This window comes from Palaemon carinicauda, chromosome 5 (genome assembly GCF_036898095.1).
Source record: "Palaemon carinicauda isolate YSFRI2023 chromosome 5, ASM3689809v2, whole genome shotgun sequence".
NCBI lineage: Eukaryota > Metazoa > Arthropoda > Malacostraca > Decapoda > Palaemonidae > Palaemon > Palaemon carinicauda.
This window is the reverse complement of record NC_090729.1, coordinates 172930128-172947465: the sequence shown is the minus strand read 5'-3', so window position 1 is coordinate 172947465 and position 17338 is coordinate 172930128. Positions and strand designations below refer to the sequence as shown.

General features: G+C 38.6%; 1 protein-coding gene across 4 annotated transcripts in view; it reads left to right on the top strand.

Annotated features, from left to right (window-relative positions):
* The window catches only part of LOC137641618 (uncharacterized), a 115430-nt gene that overhangs the window by 81340 nt on the left and 16752 nt on the right, over nt 1–17338 (top strand). For all 4 annotated transcript variants that reach the window (XR_011044560.1, XR_011044561.1, XM_068374352.1 and 1 more), the window contains one exon: nt 13296–13462. The gene's annotated coding sequence lies outside the window, so the exon portion shown is untranslated. The remainder of the gene's footprint in view (nt 1–13295; nt 13463–17338) is intronic.

The following is a 17338-nucleotide window of genomic DNA, read 5'->3' as shown; positions in this document are numbered from 1 at the left end:
GATTTTTCCTTCGTCAAAATCCCTTACATCAACAACAGTCTGATGTTTCCACATTTTGTTCTTTAGGATTTATGATTGTATTATCATTTACTGTTATATGATTTCCTGTTGTCCAACATGATTTTATATGCTTTTAAAGATTTTCTAGTAATATTACGACCTTCAATGTCAGTGTCGGACAGACGTAAAGTCAAATAAAATGGCTTAAACTAAATTATTTTCCATATGTATTTATTTGAGAAAACGTAAAATCTACCCACCAAGTAATGAATCTCGCTGTTTAAAGGGCGTAGGTTTGTTTTTGTGTAGGAACAAATAATGTTTTAGTCTATTTTAATTTTTCCCAGCTATATAGACCTAACTTTTAGGTGTTAAATTTCCCTCCTTGACTGCTGTCAGTCCTATATCTTCTTACATGTTATGGGGCGGCCCTTCCCGCCTTCATGCACCACAAGTTCAATAACTCAGTAAGGATTTCAACCACAGTTCAGCTTACACTGAAATTATCTCATTATTTAAAGGACTCGGGTTTACACAGTCAGCCCTCAGTCTACACAGATTCGGCTGTTCCTGGTTTAGAGACCCGTATAAAATTTGAATAGTTTAACATATTCGCCGGCGTGCAGTCAGATATCTTCAAACTGGCAGAGTTTCTTTGCACCCTGCTTTTCTCGCACCATTTTCCTTCCTGCACACCCTCTTAATGAGAGAATGCCTTGATGAAGTCATTGAGCTTCAGCACGGCATTTTACTCCCGTGCTGAAACTTGGTGACGGGCAAGAGGGCTCTCGAACTTGGGGAAATTACTCCCCCAGTTTGAATCTAAATTTCTCTCTTTCACCTTTTTCTTTTTCTCAATATTACTTCGACCTTATCCTAATTTCATAAACTTTCTTTCGTCTTGCTTTCCAAACTCAATGAGAAAAATTTCCCTCATTATGTGTATATATTATGTACATATATATTTATTTTTTTTTTTTTTTTCTTTCCTATGGCTTGGATGTTTCTCATCCATTGTAGCCCCGGCGTGGATGTTCATACATCCTATCTTGCTGCCTGCTTTGATGAGTGGGAGGAGGTGTCACGGTTGGGAGGTGTTTGCATTCAAAGCTATATGTGAGAGTATTGGATGATTTCAGCCATCCCGAAGATGGTTTGGACCTTTTTGGCGGAACTATTCTCAAGTGTTGGGTCTTCGGAATCCAGGGGGATCCAATGCTTGGGGTAGGACTCTCGGCTTTTGGCCGGAAGCCCGTCATTACAGATATGGGGAGGATGATTCCATAATTTCTTGGTCTCAGTCCTAACAGGCGGGTTCAGCTTACACCTGTGCCTCTATATCTGTTTTGATGCTATCCTTCGGGTAGGGTATGGAGTGGACCATCTGGGAAGTATACTCTCATTGTGCCGATAGTGGAAAGTGCAAATTTCCTTTCTGGCGTGTGATGGCCTAACATTCTCGAGCAGGTACATCTAAGTAACCCTTTTCTCTCTCTCTCATCTAATGGATTCTTTAAGCAATGAACCCCCATCCCCTGGATACGCTGACTCTCCCCCGGCACTGTTGACGACCTCTGCTAATTCAATTAAGGAAAATTCTGTTGATGACTTAGGAACAAAAAAGGACCCCTCTACTAATGTTTCAAAACCAATTAAGTCGGGTAACAAAGGGAAACTAAGAATCCTTCATGTTACCCAAATTCCAATTAATACTGATTATGATATGATATATAAAGCATTTAGATGCTATGGAGTGATAAAAGAAATTAGAATGAAACTTGAAAATGAAAAATGGCATTCATGGATAACTTATAATAATCATGAAGAAGCATTCAATGCAATATGTAACATCAATGATATCAAAATTAATAACCTAAATGTCATGGGTGCCCTATGTGATAAGATACCAAACAGTTTGGATGTATATAGACCTGCTGACTGGTTTGAGAAAGATATCGATTTAACTATGCTCCCCCAAAGAAAGCTAAAACCACCAATGTGGCTTGTTGCCGAGCCTAAAGGGAGTAATGGGAATTATTTTAAAATTAGCAAACTAATTCAGAAAAAGGTAGGAACCATTGCACCAGGTGATATATCTCGCTTTGGGAAAAATAGCTTCCTAATCCATGCTAAATCATTCACGCAATCAGTAATACTGTCTAACCTTATGACAAGCAGTGATGAGGATATGTTAGATGTCAAACCCCACCTAAACTTTAGTTACGGAAGGGGAGTAGTCTTCAATAAAGATCTGTATGAATTTACAGAAGAGGAAATACTAGCCATGTGCCCATTAACAGTGTGGAAAGTGCATAAGATTCCTGGGACGTCAATGATTATCCTTACTTTCCAGGATGCTGATGTGCCTTTCCACATCGATATTGAAAATGAAAGAATAAAAGTTCGACCTTTTAAACAAAAGCCCTTACAATGCTTCAAATGTTTCAAATTTGGACATCCTTCTAAAGTTTTTAAAAATGAAAAAATGTGTAGCATCTGTGCCAGTCCCTATCATGGAGAGTGTACACTTGAGCCCAGCTGTTTGAATTGCAATTCAAACCATAAATCCACTGACAGGAGCTGCGAGATTTATAAGTTTGAAGAAGCAGCCCTCAACAAATCCAGTGTAGAACACATAAGTGTAGGACATGCCAAAAGACTACTGAAAAAACCAAACAGCTATGCAAATGCACTGAAATCAAGAGAAAATATACCACAGGAGACATCGAACCCACATAGTGCTGCCAGTAATTCCCAAAAAGGAAATACATCATCTAATGATAGTAGAGTTTTACGTGACAAGGTAAGCATATTGCCTTCCAAGGCTTTACCACTGTGTATTAAAACTGCAACACTGCCCACTTCTATACAAACTTCATCCCCCATTACCAACAATAGTACTAACCTCTCTCAGGCCATGTCCTTGCCTGATTTGATGGAAGTTCCACCCGAAACAAAGTTACCAGGTGCACCTGTGGTAGGGAAGGTGCAAAAACCTGGTAAATCCTCACCACTGATAAATAGGAAAAGAGAGAGACCTCCATCTCTCTCTCCACCCTCTATTAGAAACGTCAAGGTTATGACATCAAATAAATTTGATGTTTTGTCTGTTGATGTTTCTAATGGACCAGAAGATAAACTGAATAAATCAGAAATTCAAGTTGAGGTCCACCATCCACCTCAACAAATAGATCAAAAGGATACAAAGAAAAACACAAACATAAAACCCATTATAACAAGACCACCTCTGAAGAAACCTACAGGTAATAATGTTAGATTAAAAACTGCTAATGGGAAGACCTCATCCAAGATGTCTTCCAGAAATAATCCATAGTTTTCTCCTCCATTTTGCAATGGAACTGTCAGGGTTTGAGGGCCAAATATGAAGAACTTAAGCTCCTAATTCACGAGCATTCCCCTATAATTGTATGTCTACAGGAAAGTATGCTTGATTCTAACACTCCTAGTCCTCGAGAGTATGTTAGCTATAGAACACCATATAATCAACAAGCAGGGAGCCATGGCGGAAGTCTTGTATACATTCGTCGAGATGTTCCCCAAATACCTATGTCTATACGTACAACCCTGCAGGCAGTTGTTGTACAAGTTGATATAGGGAGAAAATATACAATTTGCTCTCTGTACTTTACCTCCAAATGAAATTATTTTATATGATGACTTAGCAGAGGTCATTCAACAACTCCCTCAACCATTTCTCTTACTGGGAGATATGAATGGTAGACATCCTTTATGGGGTGATATCCTAGCAAACACAAGGGGCAATATTATCTCATCAATTGTGGAGAATGAGGATGTGGGACTCCTTAATACAGGAGAGCCCACACACTTCCATGTTCAGACAGGTACCTTGTCATGCATTGACCTTTCAATTGCAAGCTCTAACTGTCTTCTTGATTTTGATTGGAGGACATCAGATGATTGGCATACTAGTGATCATGCACCAATCATTATAAACACCAACAATGGTCCACCTTTACAGAGATCGCCACGATGGAATCTCGACAAGGCGGACTGGGAAAAGTTTCGTGAGCTAAGCGAAATTGAGGGGGATGCTGAACAGGTTGAAAATATCGATGATGCCATAGACTTACTGAATGGAACTCTCCATACAGCAGGAGTCAATTCAATTCCCAAAACAACAGGGTTATTCAAACGACGACCAGTCCCGTGGTGGTCTTCAGAACTAACTGCCCTCCACAGAGCCACAAGAAGATCTCTAACACGATTGCGTAGACTCCGAACTGATGAGAATTTAATTATGTACAAGAAATGTAGAGCACAGTTCCGTCGTGCCATGAAAGAAGCAAGGCGCCAGTCATGGATGTCTTTTGTTTCCTCCATTAACAGTAGAACACCACCATCTGCTGTGTGGAGGAAAGTAAAAAAGATAGCTGGCAAATTCACCCCCAACCCACCACCAGTGTTGAAGGTGAATGGCCAGTATGTAACCGAAGCAAATGAAGTTAGCAATGCCCTGGCTAATCATTTTTCAAATGTATCCAGCAAGTGTGAAGGAGCCCCTGGTCACCAGTATAGGAGCACTGAAGAAAAGAAAATTTTAAATTTTGCAACAAGAAGGGAAGAGTCGTATAATTCTCCTTTCACTGAAAGAGAATTTGATTCCGCACTTGCTCATTGCAATGATACAGCCCCTGGACCCGATGAAATTCCATATGCAATGATTAAACATGTACATTTTAATACAAAGCTATTTATTTTAAGTATTATTAATAGAATATGGCATGATCATAGTTACCCAAGTGTTTGGGAACTAGCCATTATTTTAGCCTTTTTAAAACCCGGTAAAGACAAGTTTTTAGCAGCAAACTATCGTCCTATTGCATTGACATCTTGTTTATGTAAAATCATGGAGAAGATGGTCAATGCAAGGCTGATGTGGTACCTTGAAAAGAAAGGTATTTTATCACCGATTCAATGTGGATTCCGAAAAATGCACTCAACGACTGATGTGTTGATACGACTAGAGTCTTCTATTTGTGAAGCCTTTGCTTCCAAACAGCACCATGTTACAGTATTTTTTGACCTTGAAAAGGCATATGATACCACATGGAGATATGGTATTCTTAAAACCATTCATGAATTGGGATTGAGAGGAGAGCTGCCACTATTTATTCAGGCATTTCTTTCACGTAGAGTTTTTCAAGTGAGAGTGGGGGAAACTCTATCAGAGAGTAAGTGCCAGGAAGAAGGAGTTCCTCAGGGTAGTGTGCTGAGTGTAACCCTTTTTGCACTAGCAATTAATGGGATATCCTCAGCCATTCCCGAGGATGTTCTCTCAACATTATTTGTGGATGATCTCTCAATATCATTTGCTGGCACTAAAATGGCAATGGTTGAGAGAAAAATCCAACACTCTATTGATAAAATTATCCAGTGGGCTGACATGAATGGATTTAAGTTCTCGACAAGTAAAACTACCATTGTCCATTTTTGTCGTATCCGGGGAGTACATCCAGACCCGGATATATACATTAAAGGTCAACGGATACCATGTGCAAGAGAAGCTAAATTTTTAGGTTTGATATTTGATTGTAGGCTTACATGGGTTTCTCACTTAAAAGCATTAAAAGCTAAATGTGTTGAAGCTCTGAATATCTTAAAAGTATTGTCCCATACATCATGGGGGGCAGACCGCAATACTATTTTAAAATTATACAAGGCCTTGATTTTTTCCAAAATTAGTTATGGTTGCGAGGTATATTCTTCAGCCACCTCAAGCCGGTTAAAAATATTAGACTCGATACATCATGCAGGTATTAGATTGTCTACTGGAGCTTTTAAAACCTCGCCTATCCCAAGTCTCCTTGTTGATGCTGGAGAGTTACCTCTAGACCTTTACCGAATGTCTTCCGATCTTCGGTATTGGTTTAGATTGCAAAGACTCCCTAACTCTCTAGCCTTTCAGACTGCAAGCCTTGTAAGACACGCATCATACTTTGAGTTGCACCCAAAATCTCCTCAACCTTATGGCTTTCGGGTGAAACGATTATTAAATAGTCTGGATATAATTAGAAATAAGGTACTTCCATTCAAGGTATCATCAACGCCCCCATGGAAGTTACCAAAGATATCTTTTTGTAAATATTTTATTGGAGATAAGAAGAATATGTCAGACCTAGAAGCCAGGTCTCTTTTTAATGAACATGTTAAAGAACATAGAGGATCAACTTTTATCTATACTGATGGCTCCAAATCTGATGCTGGCGTTGGATTTGGAGTACATAGTAATGGTTTTAATTGTAGAGGTGCACTTCCTCTGACCGCTTCCATATTTACTGCCGAACTGTATGGCATATTAACCGCTATTGAGAAAATAGCGTTGGAGAAGGAGGGTAATTTTACAATTTTTAGTGATGCAAGGAATGCCCTTCAAGCTATGGAAGTTTTTAATTCTAATAACCCTCTAGTTTTAAAGATTTTAGAATGGCTTTTTATTATTGGACGGAGAGGTATAACAGTTCAATTTTGTTGGGTTCCAGCACATGTAGGTGTGTGTGGGAATGAGAAGGCAGATTCACTGGCTAAGGAGGCTGCATCCGAGTTGCTGCCAAGAAGGTATCCCATTGCCTGTAATGATTTCTTACCTGACATCAAGAACTTGGTTTGCAATAAATGGCAACAGCAATGGGATAGTCAAGATGGGAATAAAATGCGAGAGATAACAAATGACATATCTCCTTGGAGGTATAATATGATGCCCCGAAAATGGGAGACGTCTCTTTGTCGTCTCCGTATTGGTCACACTCGGTTGACACACGAGTTTCTGCTGAAGGGCCAACACCAACCGTATTGTGATGACTGTTTAGTACCTCTAACAGTAAGGCATTTGTTGACCGAATGCCCCAATTATAACAACTTGCGGAATAGATATTTGTTTGAGGCTCGAGGTGAGGGTGGCAGGTTCATCCTTGCCAAGATTCTTGGAAATGATGTGTCCTACCATGCAAGTGACATTTTTAGATTTATTTCAGAAGCAGGTCTTCTGAAAAATATTTAACTTTTATGACATTCAATTTTTATGATTTTAATTGAATACTATTTAATTTTTATTTAATTTAATTTTTTATTTTTGTATACATAAATTAAATGTTACCGGCGTCAATGACCTTAGAAGTCAGGATGCCTGAAAACTTTTAAATCATTCATTCATTCCTTCCTGCATATAACCACTTCTCAAATTCCCAATCTCCCCTTGTCCGTTATCACGAAAGCATCTCCCACAATTGTCACTCTCGCCTTGTCCGTTATCAGTAAAGCATCTCCCACAATTTTGTCACTCTCCCCTTGTCAGTTATCACGAAAGCAACTCCCACAATTGTCAAGTAGCAAGTGATCTCTTATTGATGCCATGGCCCCTAAGAGCTGCTTCATCTTTCTAAGGTACAGCTAAGCAGCCGAGGAAGGTCATGATCGGACTAGAAGTTCTCGACGAGCAAGGAAAGGGATGTCGCATGCAGCCATAAGATGACCTTTTGGGCTGAATGATAGTACTGTGAGGTACATGTAGAAGAATGCTAAGAAGATTTGTCCTGCCATGAATGAAAGTGCCCCAACCAGTGCAAAGAGTATTTGGAAGTGAAGGGAAAAGGGCATGTTCCAGTTGGAAGATGCCTTGTTTTTGTCAATGGAGGACCTGCATAGGAAGGTACAGTATAGTCATTGGCACTTAACTGGGAAAAAAGACCAAGTCTCTGCTCTGCCATTTCATGCAAAGATGAACCTCAGCCGACCACTTATAAAGACTCCACGTCTTCCCCATAAATGCTTTTCCAAGCAATCGAAGGCTGATTTGATAGGTTTAAATTTTTTTTTATTGAAAAACTTTATTATTGCTGTGGAGTAGGGCTTTGCGGACCATGAGGCAGGTTAGATTTTCTCAGTGGAGCTTCTCAATATCATCGAGGAAGTGGTTTACAAACCAGAATAATTTTCTTATGTGGATGCAACTGGTAGGCCTAAAGTTTATCAACATTGTTGTGAAATTATTTGCTTTCTTGATTAAAATGTTTACTCGCGCATAACGTAATTTAAATGTAATTAGCGTACATAACATAAAAATTTCATTGGATTTTGAATAATTTTAATTTGGATTCAATGTCCAATGTAGTATTTTATACTGTTGAAATATATATACTTTTTTATTGCATGACAGATTTTTCTTAAGATGATGCCTCTGAAGACCTTTATTGCCCAGGAGGAATACTGCTCCCAATTTCGAGGTAGCAATTGACAGTTAGGCTGTGTAAGAAAATTTTTGGTTTTTCTTAATTGAAGTCCTTGGAATATTTTTAGAATTTTTTATGTTGCAAAAAATGGGTTTAAAGTGCTATAAGTGCACTGATGAAAAATTCTGTGCTGCTTTAACATTGTGCCTGTATGTGTCTTATTCGGGTGTACATTTTTCTGCTGAAATACTGCAGGTCACATTATTTGGCCTGGCTTTATTTACAAATCAGCAAAGCCCTGTGCACTCAGCCACATGAACCTACTGCCCATTTACTGGATGCCCAAGGTGGCAGCGTGGACGAAGAGCGAGCTCTTTCTGAACTGGTTTCGTTACTACTGCTTGCTAGAGGTTGTGCTACCTGTAGAATAAAGTGTTTGGATTTAAGGTCCTGCTGACTCTGGATAATGCTCTAGGACATCCACTTAGTCAGTGCCACGACATTCGTCCAGCAGATGGACAGGGCTGCTTCAAGGATCATTACAGCAGACGAGTGATGGTGCAAGTAAAAGTTGCCATGGGTAATGATTCTTTACTTTAAGGACTGCTTATCTGGTCCTGTGCAGTAGGGGAACCGTACTGTACAGGACCTCTACAGTTGTTTCATTTGGGAGCATTCAACATTTCATAATGCGTATTGTTTGCTTACTGTTTGATCTGTCAAAACACTCGCAAAATAAGGTCTTCAGTTTCCTCTTGAAAGCCTTAACTTCAATTTTTCGGATGTCTCGTGGGAGCCCTTTGATTTTGCTGGAAATGTCTGGCCATGGTGTTAAGGACTATTCCAGCTTTAGTCCTGATGAAGCTTTTCAGGAAACCATCAGGAGGCTGAGGATGACATTTTGAAGTTTCTGGATGGGCATGACAAGGAGCTGACCAAGGAGGACCTGGCTGAAATGGTCGGTTTAGCAAGAGGAAGAGGAGGAGAATAAGGCGGACGAGTTTAATAAAAGGATGGGAGCATCACGCTTTGAAAGCTAGACAAGATGGTGGAGGATTTTGAAAAAAAAAAAAGGCTATAGCATGGACCCTTCAATATTGCATGCCTCAAGTTTAGGCATACGTGGATGAGAGTTGTTCAGCCTACAGGAGTATCATGGATGAAATAAAGGTGGCAAAGCAGCTCCCCTATAGCGATGTACTTGACCCCATGTGTAAAACAGCTGCTGCCACTTCCAACCACAGATTTTCCTGAATGTGAAACCCCTCTCCCAGTAACACTAGTGGAGCTCTCGCAAAACAGTGATGTAGACAATCCTCCTTCCTTTTGCACCAGACAGGCAAGATATTTTTCAGTGAATTTTTACATCTTTTACACATGTAAGTACAAAATTGAATATTGTATAGTATTATTTAAATAATACTTTATTACATAAGAAAGATTTAAAACAAACGTATGGTACACACATTTCAAGTGTTTTTTTTTTTTTTCTCCACATAGGCATAGTCATTACATGTAGTTACGTCCCTTCATCGTTCATCCATTTGTAACTACACCACTTAGCCTCATCGACCCCACCAGTCGTGCCTCTTTGCGGGATAGTAGTCACATAAAAAATTTAAATTTTTTGTTGGAACCATCCTTTGTGTATAAATAAGAAATATCCATCAGTATTTGTAACTAAATATAGCAGTTTTTTTTTTTTTTTTTTTTTTTTTTTTACACTTGTTAATTTACGAACATGTTACATAAGGATTTTTACTGTACAGTTCTTGAGACCCATCTCCTGGTCTCTGGATAAAGTGCTCCACTTTGCCTCTAGCCTGGACAACGAATCTTGCCCTCTGAAAGACTTGACTCAAAAAGTGATTTTCCTTTTTGCTTTCGCCTCGGGAGCCCAAGTCAGTGAAATAGTGGCATTATCTAGAGAAGAGGGCCAGATACAATTCGCCGATACAGGAACTTACCCTCTTCCCCGACCCTACGTTTCTCGCAAAAAACTAACTCCCCACCAAGAGATGGGGATCTTGGAGAATCTGCCCTCTGAAGGAAGATGTCTCTCTATGCCCAGTGGAGAGTCTTAAGGTCTATCTTCGAAGAACTTCAGACTTTGGCGGAGGACAGCTTTTTAAAGGAGAAACATCGGGCAGTGACCTGTCACTTAGACAACTAAGGGCGAAGGTCACCTACTTTATTCGCAGAGTGGAACCTGACAGTACACCCGCAGGTCATGATCCTAGGAAAGTCTCCTCTTCCCTAAATTTTTTCCAGCTATGGATTTCGAAAGCCTCCGTTCTTTCACAGGCTGAAAATCCTAGAGAGTGTTTTTTAAACTATGCGAAGCAGGTGCACGAAGTTAAGAGATTCGTGGTAGCCGCAGGTAGTGTATTAAAACCTGCTGCTTAGTGCTGCGTAGAACAGCGAGTTATTTCGGGACTCTTAACTAATTGGGTGCCTGTGTTGACCCTAGTGTGATACATAGTGATTTCAGGTGACACCTAGTGTCACAAAAGACTGTTCTTCCACAAGGTGAAGTGACATACTCAAACACGTGTGCCACATGTTTATTGGACATGAAGTGTATTATGACTTTCAAAGACACTAGTTCCCCTGGAACTCATGTGTGTATAGGCAAGTTCTTCCCTTTCAGATTCCACATCATCGTCTTTTTCAGTCCTTAGTCTATGTTTGCTAATCAATAATTTTGTTGTAAATTACTTACCTTATTTTATTATATTGCAAATTTTCTTGAATAAAATAGAAAATTTCGTTATCATATGCGTCTTATTTCTCCCTTCCATATGAAATAAACTACTGTTACAGAGTTTTAATGCCCTAATTATTCTTTATTATATTCATGTATGATATTACTCCTGTCTGAGATATGCTCACCAAAGCAAGTGAAATAATGGTTCCTACCCAGATATTTAACTTTCCTGATCTGTCCACGAGACTGGCACGATCCTCGCCTCCAGGTGAGTTTATCTTCATCAGGGTACTTCGAGATGTTCCTCTTGTCCAAACAGGACCTCCCTGCCGGGGGGGCAGGAAGCCATGTCATAGTTTATGCCACTGGTAGTGACATGTAACGGAGATTTCACGGTCTCTAAGGTCATCAGACCAAAGGAATATTGTTTGAAGTAGAAGGCACTTTTGAAACGGGGAAAACCACGATACACTAATTCTCTGGTACACTTCCATCAGGACATCATGGCTTGAGCCCAAAAAATGGATTTTGAGCGAAGCGAAAAATCTCTTTTTGGGTGGGTGGCCATGACGTCCTGATGGACCTGCCCTATTGTTTCTATTCTGGCCTGTCAGGCCCCTCCCTTTCTTATTGCATCGTGGAGGTTGACAGAAACGCTAGATAGGAATGAAGCGGGAGGATGTGACGTCAGTCAAGATGGCGGACAGCTATGGCTGCCGTTTGTTTACGTCACGAGGTACAGTAACAGTAACGCAGGAGGATAACTTTGCAACAGCTCCTCCTATAACTTGCCACCTTCCCCCTTCGGAGCGTGAACACTATGTGGGGTGCAGATAGCCATGTGGCGTGTCAAGCATACGTCCCCTGTTGATATACGATATCCTAAAGGGAAACCTTTAGGGTACTCGCGCCAGAAGTTAGAATCCTGTGAACCCTTTATTTTAATTCTCTGGGAATATCTACTGTAGTCATATATACCCTCAGGAAGCTACTGAAGGAACCTTCCATCAGGACGTCATGACAATCTCACCCAAAAACAGATTTTTCGCTTCGCTCAAAATCGGTTTTTTACTGTACAGTTCTTGTGAACTTTCGTACGTGTAGTGTACACTTCATATTAATGCTACCACTACGCCTTATGAATTGTATCATGCATCACAAGATTTTACTGCATAGAATATGTAAATGTTTTTTTTTTTTTTTTTTTCTTTTTTTTTTTTTTTTTTTCTCTTTCGCTTGTATGATAAATATTCATACATTCCTTGAAAAAGAATTACAGCTGAGTATTTGCAGTACTGAACTGTGTACGAAATACCATACTGTATAGTAGATACAGCACAGCCTGTTAGGTGATGAGCTGGTGTGGTTGTGAGACACGCTGTGGCATGATGTCTTGCCTTACCTTATCAAGTTGTACTGTAGTGATAATATACTGTGTACGAAATACAGTACCATACTGTATAGTAGATACAGTACAGCCTGTTAGATGATGAGCTGGTGTGGTTGTGAGACACGCTGTGGCATGATGTCTCGCCTTACCTTATCAAGTTTTACTGTAGTGATAATACTGTACATACTTTACAGTAAAATACGCTACAGTAGATTTGAGTGTTGTTAGATATGAACAACAGTGTATTGTTACTAATGCATAGTGTGGTGTGACAGTGACTTTAGTGTCATGAGTCACCTTACCTTGTACATGAAGCTGTGTATATGTGCAATTACCTCTGAAGTAATATGAACTACAATACCATGATAGTGTGAATTACAGTGGTTTACCAAGTGTGTAAGTCAATAGAATGTAGGCAGTGGTGTGTGTTGATGGGGGCGTGGGCCACGAGTTTATCCACCTTACGGCACCAAGTATTCGCAGATTTTAACTCTGCTTGTTTGTGTTATCTATCCCCCACAAAGGAGGGTAAATTTTATTGCTAGGAGAAATGCAAATTTCTTTAAAAATTTGGTATTGAGGTATGAGTAAATAATCACAGCTGTCAGTAGGTTTAATCTGACCAGACAAACTTTAAAATATCAGTAAGAAACAAGCCAGTTTTATTACATCTTTTAACTAAAAATGTAAATAAACAGCTGCTGGTGATTTAAGACCCAAGGACAATTACTACAACAAATAGTATGTAGAATAATAGCAGTATTGTGTTTTGTGGGGATAGAGTTTACACACCTAAGGGCACCAAGTATTTGCAGGTTTTGGTTGTAGTAGGTGTTACTTAACCCCCTCAAAGAAAGGCCAACTGTAGTGTTAGGCGAAATACAGAATTCTTTTAAAATATGGTATTGATGTATAAGTAAATAACACAATTGTCAGTAGGTTTTAATTTAAGTAACCAGTTTTTAACCCACTTTTTTTTTTTTTTTTCCAGAAAGCAAGAATCATGACCAAGTTAATCAGTTTGTGATCCATGGCGACGAAGAGCTACAATGTTTTCACTATACTGTTTCCTGAGAGGGATCAAGATATTTTGGTTGGAATCCACATTGTCTGGATAGCTTAGTGGCAAAACAAAAATGGCAATGTCATATCTATCAGGTAGGTCTGTTAATGTGAAAGGCCCTTAAGGAATTAAACAGCTGTTCCAGCTTGAACCAAAATAATCTCCTGATTTAAAGGATTCAGGTTTCTAGAGCTGGAAAAAAACATAAATTACAGTATTTAGAAGATCCAATTTTTTTTTTTTTTTTGGGGGGGGGGGGCCGCCCAGTTTAATTGCTGTTATCTCCAAGGACTTGAATATTAAAGGCTAGAACAGGGCATCCCATATAATATAACTACCAAAGAAATAGTCTCCCCTGCCCTAGGGCCAATGTATCAATAGTAAGGTATGGACTCCTTGTGTATAAGAGACCACACAGGTTTAGGCTCCTTTAAACTGTAGTAGGTTAGCCTCAGTAGCTGTAAGTTGTTATGAGTGACATGAATAATCACAAATGTCTGGAGGTTTTAATCTGAGCAGATGTTATAACATGAAAAGTCAGTCTGTAAAAGGCAAGATAAGATTTTTTTATTCCATCTTTTAACTCTAAAAACATGAAAATGAACTTCAGCTAGTAATTTGTTTAGAACTAAGGACTGTTATAACAAATAGTATTTAGAATGAATGTTGCAGTATACTACAGATGTATGTTGTATTCCATTAAAGAATTATAAACTATGAAACTAGGAGCCCTAATCAATTAAGACTACTGGTAAAATGAACATTGTATGAGGAGATAACTGTTTAAACTGTCAATTAAGGGTCTTTTCCTAACTAAATGATCTTGAGATAAAACTTTAGGGTATTAGCCCAAACCATAACGTAGATAATTTAGTGTAGGTATATCTAAACCTGTCAATTTGCAGAAGTAATGTAAAAGGTGATAGTGTTATTGAAATATATATGGGGTTTCATTATCATGGTAGAACTGTTTGCCAGTAATATTTTAATGCAAATGTATACTCTTAAGCAGTTGGAAGTTGGGTCAAGATGCAAGAGAACTAAAATAAAGGTAACCTGGAAGTAAACTTGAATGTATGATGGGATAAGGTTAATGTGCATATGTGAAGTGGATCTAATTTAATGAACCTATTTTAAATTTGATTTGATTGGAAAATTAAGCATATTTACATAAGACATTCAAGATTAGGAAGAATCTGTGGTTTGGGTTTAGAATATTAAAATCTTTACAACTACTTACGCTAGACTTATCTCAAATGTTGTATTAATAGGATAAAACTTTAGTAAGCATAACTTTGTGGTACCGTAGTTTAGTAATGCCCATCTTGAGGTTAATGTAAACTTTTAATAGAATATTTCTGAACCATACTGAAATTTTTAAGTATTGTGATTTAACTAATATTTTGCAGAATAGGGGACAATATATGGTAACATTAGAAAGTTGCATAACTTTATATATTTTTTGTAATTATCAAATTATTACTTTAGTGAAGCCAGCCCAGCTCCCATATGGGACATGTAATGTTTAGGTGTAAGTCTGAAATGAATGGTAGGATGACTGGCTCCTCTTCCATTTACTGTCCTCACCATTAGGGCCAAAGCAGTCGAAACTTTACGTGCTGTATCCGACTTGTGCTGTAAGTTACACTTCAGACCCATACTTTGAATTTTAAAGAATTATCTCTCTCATCCTCCTTAACAAGAGGGTGGGTGGGGGTATTAATGCCAATCCATTGAGTATCTGGTAGTATCATACACCAGATATATTGCTACGGACTAATTTCTCTTTCTTGGGGAGGGTTTTTCATTAACCATGTACAATTTATCTTGCACAGGCCATGTCCTATCAGTCTTCTCGCCCCATACAACACACACAAGGGTTTTTTGGAGACATCTCGTTTACTCCCATAGGGGAGCAGACTGACTCAGACTTTTCCAGAAAAGAGTAAGAACCAACCAGTTCGGTTTTATGGGGATTCGCGACTCTTCAAGCATCTTTAAAGTAATTTTTATTATGCGAGTCAAACTCCTTCCCCTACCACTGCTATCAGTCCTGATCCAGAAGGTCAAAGCAAGAGGCTTCTTGCAGGGAGCAGGGTGGGGCTTCTTGCCCTCATGCACCACACATTGCTAACTATCTAAGCAAGTCAAATGCTGTTCAATTAACTCTGAAATAATCTCCTTGTAAAATACTCTTGTTTTTTATAGTTATGAAAAATACAAATTTAATTGAAATTTTATTATTTAAGTGTAAGAGGAAATAATTGTTTCAGGTGGTTTTAATCTCAATAGACATTTTAATTTGAAAACTGCAGTTAGTGTATGACAAGCCAATTTTATTATTCCATCTTTCAACACTAAAAATACAAATGAGCAGCTGATTGGGTTTTTTTTTCCAGACATAAGAATAACTGATCCAGTGGATACTATTTAGAATAAAGGCCACTACACTACAGTGTTTAGGTGTCTTTCATTGAAGAATTACAAAACTACGAAACTAGGAACCCTGGTCAATTCGAAGTCTACTGGTAAAACTTAACATTTATGGTGAAGGAGAAAGCTCTTTACAGTAAAACAGTGCTGAGATTACCAGAAAGTGAGAAATTAAGGATTATTTTAACTATAAAGTATTGGAATTTAATTTCTAGGGTATGTGCCTACACTATAGGTGCTATTTAAACATAGTACTGTAGTGTAGGTTCTATCTAAATCTGATGATGTGCAGAATTAAAAGCGAGTTGAATGTAGATCTATGTAGCAATTTCACACACCTTGGGTGTTTGAAAAAGCATCTACTCTTAATTTACAAAAAGGATTTAAGAATACTTCTTTTTAGAAGTAAGTTTCTTTGGGAATAGTTGCCCATAAACTAATTAACAAAAATTTTATTGGAATATCTGTAGGATTTTATCATGGTAAAACTGTTTTGCAGAATACTTTGCAGGCTACTCATGAATAGCAGAGGCAAGGGACTGTGACAATGCCCTATGGACTGACCATATGTACATATGATCAGCACCTAAACTCTTTCTCCATCAAGCTAAGACCAGGGAACACGAGACAGTGGATGCTGATGACTCAGCAGGTAGACAAATAGGCTCCCCAAACCCCCTATACTTTTCTCACAAGCATAGTGAGGTTGCAGACACTTGAATTATTGAGCTTGAGAGGGTCTTGAGTCTGAGTCTGGCAGAATTTTAGGTAGGGATGTTTCCATTAGGCTGCAAAAATGTTCGAAACAGTCGAAAGTTGGTTGGCAGGCAAGAACAACTAAAATACCAGGGAAGAAAAATAGCGTGCAAGTAAGATTTAATTTTTGATGGGATAAGGTTAATATGCATGCAAGGGAAGTATTGAATTTCATGGGGAAGTTAGAATGAAAATTGATATGATGCAATTTAGATTTTGGAAGGATTTATACATACATACATATACCAAGGCACTTCCCCCAATTTTGGGGGGTAGCCAACATCAAACAAATGAAACAAAAAAGGGGACCTCTCCTCTCTACGTTCCTCCCAGCCTGACAAGGGACTCAACTGAGTTCGGCTGGTACTGCTAGGGTGCCACAATTACTTATATTAAACTTTTATGAAATTAAAAATGTTGCATTTAATGATATGAAGCCAAATAACTTTGTTCTGGTACGTTATTAATGCCCATGTTAGGCTAATACAAATGTTTTTATAAAATATTTGAACCATACTGAAGTTTGTAAATATTTTAATAACAAATATTTCGCAAACAAATTAGTGGACAATATTGGGAAACATTAGAAATGTGTAAACATTATACATTTTGTGATTGTCAAATTATTACTGTAGTATACCGTAGTTATGAAGCTAGCCCAGCTCCCACACAGGACAGAAGCATCTTGTCTATGTTAAAGTTTAGGTGTAACAGAAATATGGTAAATGGTAGAATGACTGGTTCTTCTCCATTTTGTCTGTCCCCTCTCATAGTGACAAGGC